General features: G+C 36.9%; 1 pseudogene; it reads right to left on the bottom strand.

Moving 5' to 3' along the window:
• Window positions 1-7,441: 7,441 nt before the first annotated feature.
• Window positions 7,442-7,840, bottom strand: part of LOC101982037 — a 1,663-nt pseudogene continuing 1,264 nt past the window's right edge.

The raw sequence follows: 7,840 nt of genomic DNA, 5'->3' as shown, positions 1-7,840 counted from the left end.
GAAAACACATCTACCAGATTGGTCTGTGTGAAAGCCTGTGTCGCATTTTCTTGTTTAAGAATCGAGGTGGGAGGGTCCAACGTGCTGTGAGCAGTGCTATCCCTGGGCTGGTGATCTTAAATGCTACCTGAAGGCAAGCTGAGTAAGCCCTGGAAAGCAAGCCAGGAAGCCACACTCCTCTATGGCCTCTGCATTAGTTCCTGCCTCTGGGTTCCTGATCTTATTTCCCTGGATGATGGACAAGCGACAAGCAGAAATAAACTCTCTCCTCCCCAAGTTGCTTTTGGCTATGGTGTTTTATAACAGCAATAATAGGAACCCTAACGAATATAGTGTTTTAAGTCATCTGAATTTCTGTAATAAACAACAGAATACTAATAAGGATTAAGAGAATAGGTAGGTAAAAGAGAAGGGAGAAATCAAAGAAAGCTGAACCCTTTGAAAGTGAGATAGCAGTTGTAAATTCCTCTTCTTTACCAAATTTGTAAGTATACCATTATGCAGTCTCAGCTATTAAACTGCATAATCTCTATCAGGTGTTACGTTTGTGTATATTATTTATCTATTTATTTTAAAGTTAGTGTGTGCTAAGCAGTGGATTTTATTTTCATATATGTGTGCCATTATACTTGGTTCTAATTTATTCCCCTCCCTGATTTCTGCCCCTCTTCTTGCTGGTCCTATTTCTATTCCTAAATGTATCCTCATCATTTTTCATGATCCACTCTCTAGATGAATGCCACACACACACACACACACACACACACACACACACACACACACAGAGAGAGAGAGAGAGAGAGAGATCTATGTTCTCTATGTGTGAGTAAATACTGTAATTTGTCTTTTGTTTATAACTTATTTCACTTAACATTATTACCAGTTCCACAATCTTTCCTGAAATTTCATGATTTTATCTTTATTTATAGATAAATAAAAATCCCGTTCTGTATTCATGCCATGCTTTCTTTATTCATTCTACTGTTTATAAATATAGGCCATTTTCAAATCCTAGCTATTGAGAATTTGCACACGCAAATTTGTTACAGCATTTCTGTAATATGTTCGCCAAGCCCTTTGTGTATATTTTTCTTTGTATGGTGGGTCTATTTTTAGTGCGTGAGAATTCTCTGTCCTGATTTCCACAGTGGCTTTTTGACAAGAGGTAAAACTTAGGATTTTTAATAAACATTAAGAGTTAGACTCGGAATGGGGTTTCGATCTTTACTTTGCTTCTTGGGAATTTTTTTTTTTTACCTCAAGCAGCTTTCTTAACCTTTTTCAAGCCTCATTTATTCAATTGACCTTTTCTGGAGTCTCACAGTGGGTCTACTATTGACCTACACTGAAGGCATAACAGATAAAAACAGTCTCGTATGTCCAGAAAAAAATGGGCACCCTTAGAGGAGTCGTGTGCAGAACTTTGAACAGTCCCCATCTTCTGGGTTGCTGTGGGGATTAAATGAGTGAATCTTTATGCACACACTTCGCATTTGGAGGAAACTCGGTAAATGATCATTTCTTTCTCTCTCCAGCAGTAGTCTGTTGGGAAGGGAATTCTGCAGCTAGGAAATCTTAATTTGTGCTTTTCAAACAATATTAACATTGCCATGAGGGTGCCTGGCTCCGAATAACAAGTATGAAAACAACGTTAGGATGAAGGTTACTCCACGAATTGGTGAAAGTTGTAACGAGATTTTGGCTAATATTCAACATTGAAAATGATCTTGTTCCACGAGAAATTCTAGTGCATCCAGTTTCACCATGTGGGGAGATGTATTGGAACATAACCTTTTACCTCTGGCAGACCTGAGGGGTATGCAGATGAGAGTCTGAGTGGAATTAACAGAAATGTATATTGATAATGTTCTTGACTTTCTAAAATAGTCTGTCAATGTTACAGTAACTCTAGAAGGAGTGAGTGAGAGAAGTCTTAACTCTTGGTATGCCAATACTGTTTAGCATAATTCTCAATAAAGCAGGATCCAAGTCTCAACGAAATGATGCTTTTTTTTGAGATGAGAATACTGCCTCAAATAAAACAATAAAATTTAAAGGCATATTTGCTTCTTTGGTGAGTTATGGGGAATCCTCGACCATATTCATAATGGAGAGACTGAATGAGAGCAATACTTTGAGAGGCTACTAAGAACAGCCCACAATAGAATAAGATCTAGTCATTCACAGCAAAGGAGACATATCTTGAAGAATACCAGTGAGTATCAGGAAGGTGCTAGAAAGGCTTCTTAGAGGTGTGTGTGTGTGTGTGTGTGTGTGTGTGTGTGTGTGTGTGATGTAAGAAAGTGAAGAGACTTCAACTAGGTATGGTGGGTTTTAAAATGTGCTTCCTTCCTGACCTCTCACCCTTACCCCAAATTATAAGTAGTGCCAATAACAAGTAACACAACAGACAAGAGATATTAATGACCAATGATTGCTACAATAACAGATAACACAACAGAGAGCCGCTTGTGTCCCTGGAGGCTAGAGAGTTCAGGTGACAAAAGGTAGAAATTGTAACAGTGTTTCTAGAGGCACATAGTACATTGGAAGGAAAAACAAAATCCAATAGAAGTCACTGATGATATAGTCATGAAAATAGCAAGTTTGAATGGGCGGCGGCGGTGGCACACTCCGTTAGTCCCAGCACTCATGAGCAGAGACAGGCGGATCTCTCTGAGTTCGAGGCTAGCCTGGTTTACCGAGTGAGTTCCAAGACAGGCTCCAAAGCTACAGAGGAACCCTGCCTCGAAAACCAACCAAACAACAACACCAAAATAACAACAAAAAGAGAAAATAGCAAGCTTGGAACAACACGGAAATAAATCCTAAAACATACGAAGACTAGGGATTGCCCCTAAGGGAGAGGTATGACAGGCAGGTGTTGAGGGAGGAGAGTAGCATGGAAATGGAACACACACAGTCAGGATCCATAAAGAATTGACAACATCCCTGTAGATAGACACAATAAAGTAGTCTACCCCTACCTCAGAATTGAGTATACTAAGGGTTTTTTTTTTTTTTTTATGTAGGGGTTTGATTCACAGATCAACAGTCCTCTGCACAAGTGGGGAACAGGAACTGAATCCAAGAGCTGAGAGAGAGAGGCCATGCAAACTTAATCTTTGCATTCATAGTACAAGAGACCACACCCAAGTGGGCTAGTATCTGAAAGGCTATTGTCTGAAGGAGTTCCCACAGCACATCCCCATCTGTCAAAGTTTTGGAGAAAAATTTGTATCACAGGGAGGCTAGATCTATCTGTCTATATAAAATTGATTATATAAATATATTTATATGTATTTTAAAGTATATTTTTAATATATATTTTATATATATAAAATCAATGATGTTGTTAAATACTCTATCATCATGTCTAGTAGAGATTACAACTGGTTTAACTTATTCTCTAGAAGTCTTTGTCAACATTAATAAACTGTAGGTTCTGTTTATTCAATATGGCAGAATACAGTATGAAACCTTACTTCAATTTCTTTTAAAAATTGCAAAACACATGAATCATTCTGTTGGATAAACTGAATTACTAACTTTTCTGTTTTCTTTCTTTCTTTTTTTTTAGGGTGAAAGTGATTTTCATCGAACTTATGAGATCAAGCTAAAGACAAAAGCTATATGGTTAAATCGACCTCATAATCACCAGCATTAAATCTAAAATCAACAGGTCCTCCAGAACAGGTATTTAAATTCCCATTTAAATGTTTTTATCTGCAGTATGCAATTCAGGAAAACAGCTCAGATGGCTCACATTCAATATTTCCTTACAAGAGCATACACTGAGAACTAAATATTCTGGGCTCTCTTTTGCGCCACTGTGATGAGCCAGTGATGTTAAAACCCTCAGCCGCAAAGCAGAGAAATCAGATGAACCAGGTACAAAGCCAGAGAGAGTCCGGGGCAGAACCCAAAGGTACCTGACATCATGGGACTCATGTTTGCCATGCAGAGGCTGAGTGGGAAGGCTCTGCTCCTTTTGGCAAGGATGTTGGACGGAAATCATTTTGCTACAGCCTGAGGAAAGCAGAAAGGCACACTCTTTCCTTCAATGCTGGCTTCGGCGGAGTTTAACCAGCATCCTCTTGCCAGCTCCCACCTGGACTAGAGTGTGAATTTCTATTGTTTTTATGCTTGGAAGCCTGGAAGCAGAGAATTTAAATTTAACGTGTGGTGTCTACAGTGCCCTCTGGTATCTAAGAGAAACAAATGGCAGTACTTCTTGGAAAACTAAACACTCAAACAAGGCTTAAGGGTCGCCTCACAGAAAGCACAGCGGCAACTATGAAGTAATAAAAATAGGTCATAAATATATAAGGTGTCACGGGCAATTGACAACAGAATCAAACCTTTCCCAAATTAGATGTAAGAATTGCTAATACAGACTTTATTAAAATGGGCATGTTTAATATATTTAAATATTCCCTCCAAGTTATTCTTTCTTATCTAACTTCTCCTTAGCTGTGTCGCATGGAGGCAGCGTCTCCTCCACTGTCTTACCCAGAAGTCTTGAATTAAACAGTTTCCAAAAAAGATAGTTATAACTTTAGGTCAACAAATTAAAAAAAAACTTAGACTGATTAAAATATTTCGATAAAACTTGTAGAATGACAAGAATAAGCAACTTGAATTGACTTATAATCCTTAGATCAATAAATGAACATGTTTCTAGACAGAGAATCTAAGAAAAATGTTTGTCTTATGTGAAATCATGCACAGAGTAGAAAGGGAGAATGCTGTAGAACAATCTTGTTTTACTGTGTAGTCCTGGCTGGCCTGGAACTAGCTATATATGAACCATATTAGCCTTGAGCTGACAGATACTCACCTGCCTCTGCTTTCCAAATTCTGGGACTAAAGAAATGTACAGCCACACTCAGCCAGAACAAATCACAATAACAAAGTCTAAGAAGACCAGTTTTGTTCGTGAGCATAAGTGGAAATATTTTATTCATAATATTAGCCTATAAGCTCAGCAGAATATAATATAATCTATCATGACCATTTTGGCTTTATTTTAATAATAAAATGATGTTTTAACATTATAAAATTCATTAATGCAATTAATCAGATTAAAAGTTGAAAGAAGAAAAACCTATGAGCATCTCAATAGAAACTTAAAAGCGTTAAAGAAAATTCATCATTATTCTTGTTAAAATGTTTCACGTATCAGAAGAAGGAGAGAGGTTCTCTAAGTTGCTAAAACCCACCTATATAAAACCTAAGGGAAACATTACCTTGAGTGTGGAGATGCTATGGAGTTATTCTGTTTGATGTCCCAGCAAGACAAGATTTTCTGTTAGCATGGCTTCTAATTTCCATTATAATGGCAGTTCAAACCCGTCAGAATCAAGATTTTAGAGAAAGAAGTAAAAGTATCCACACAAAGTGCAATTGCCCATGTAGAAAGCTCTACCCTCTCCAAATACACACACAAAATATGCCACAGTTATTGGAAGGATTCATTGAAGACAGATTCTAGATATGTGTATACAAATCTGCCTCTCTCTATATATTACCTAAGAGAAACAAATCTGCCTCTCTGTGCATTAGCAAGGAAGATTTTGGAGAATACAATTAGAAAAACATAAATTTATAACAGCATATATCTATATATATACATATACTTATATACATATGTGTGTGTGTGTGATTATATCCACACCCCACCCAGTCAGGAGGTAAATCTAGTAAAAGCTGCTAAGAACCCCATGGATGCGTATAAAGAGCCATCAAAAGAAAATTAGATTGTGAACAATGGTCTGTGAATATTGTTGTGTGTGAAATATATTCACAGAACATTATTCAGAATCCAATCTCACAAAGCTGCTAAACCACTCTATCTTTTAAAAAAATTTCTTTTGACACTTCTTTTACATCTTGGTCAATACTTAGTATTGCCAGTATATTTAATTTCAGTACTCCTGTGGCTTTGTAGTGGCATTTCATTATTATGTTAATTTTTGTTTTTCTACTGCCTAATGATTTCAAAGCTTATCATGTATGTGCTGACCATCCATATTTTCTTTGTGGAATCTAAATAGTCTGTTTTTATTATTCTGTTTTTTTTAATACTTATAGTTTTCATATTCTGGATATAAGTTTTTTGGTAAGCATATTTGGAAGTAGTTGTAAGTTTGTGGTTTTCACTTATTTTGTAGACCAGTTTCCTCAGATAAACAGCTTTTGAACCTCAGATGTTTTAAGGTATGTTTTCAAGTGCTCAAATTTTATATTTAACAACACATAGATATACTTTGGACATACATCTTTTAAAATCTTTAAAAGTTTATTTACACGTATGTATGCATCCCTGACTATTTGTATATACAACATTTGTGTGCAGTGTCACAAGAGGGCAGAAGAAGGTGACAGATCTCTAGGAATTGGAGTTACAGACGGTTGGGAACTGGCTCATATGGGTGCTGAGAGCCAAACCGGAGTCTTCAGCAAAAGCAGTAAATACTCTGAAATGCTAGGCCACCTCTCCAGCCTCATGCTGGAATAACTTTAACCAATAATATTCAAATTTCTATACAGAAAGCTCTAAGACATTGACAAGAGAATTATATTCTTATTTATTTTGGTAATTAACTCTAAATCAAAATGTAGTTGCTATGACGACAAAGACTTCGATTTGTTTGATTTCTAAGAGCAGAATTCTTTGTTTTCCTGTGTTTGGATTGTTCAGATAGAACTTGGGAGTACCAAAGATAAAAGACAGCAGGAGAGCGTACAGAAATCATACTTCTTTACCATGTAGCATTTAAATACATGATTAATTTGTCATTCACATAATATAAAATTTACAGGATGTTTCTCTTGATAAATATTTAGAACTTGCTTTTGGTTGACAGAAATTAAATGATTTTTTTTTATCGTAAATCTATGTTTTTCATTGGATTGGGCACCAGTATGTGCTTTTAAAGATACATATTATAATTATTGTATGCTAGGGACATTCGTATGTATGTACACCACATGTGTACCTAATACACACAGTGGTCAGTAGAGGATTTTGGATTTCTTGGAACCTGGGTCCTCTGTAAGAACACAAGTGTTCTTAACCACTAAGTCTTCCTTTTAGCCATCATTGTACACTTTGATCTAGAAGTCACAACCTTCGATTACATGCTTTTTCTTTTTCTGTTTTTTTTTCTCATTACACTTGTTTTAATGGGTCTCAAAATTCTGTGACCGATTTTTGATCAAGTTATTTCCATTAAAAAATTCAGATTTTGAAAACTACTAACTTAAAACTGTCATATACAAAAATGGTTCACAAACTTTCCTCTTTCCTTCTGAAGATTTTATGATGCTGCCATCATTAGCCAGTCTTTTCCTATTAAACTTAAATAATCAATGCAGTTCTGAGTCTGTTCTTCTACCCATTGCTCAAGATTGGCGTGGGAAGTGTTTGGCACAATATTTATTTAGCTTTCTGAGACTTGGTGGCTTTACCAGCTCCAGCAGCCTCCTTGGCCACAGCTTTGATGACATTCATGGCAAACATCTGCCTCGTGTCACAAACAGCAAAACAACGCAGTGGAGGACGGTTAGAGAAGCTTTCAACACACCTGGGCTTGCCAGGGGACATGTCTGCAATAGCTGCATCACCAGACTTCAAGAATTTAGGGCCATCTTCCAACTTCTTACAAGAATGGAAATTAATCTTGCCTTTAGGCTCAGCAAACTCGTGTGCTAGGTGAGCTATGTGACAACCTAGTACAGCGGTATAGTTAGACGTGGCAGCATTGATGGGGACAGCAAAACTGACCCACCAACGAAAGCATCTGGTTTCACTGCTCAGGTGATTACCCTGAACCAT

The sequence above is a fragment of the Microtus ochrogaster genome, linkage group LG7_11, assembly GCF_000317375.1.
Source record: "Microtus ochrogaster isolate Prairie Vole_2 linkage group LG7_11, MicOch1.0, whole genome shotgun sequence".
Classification (NCBI taxonomy): domain Eukaryota; kingdom Metazoa; phylum Chordata; class Mammalia; order Rodentia; family Cricetidae; genus Microtus; species Microtus ochrogaster.
Note: the sequence above shows the minus strand (reverse complement) of the source record. Positions and strands in the feature narration are given on the sequence as shown.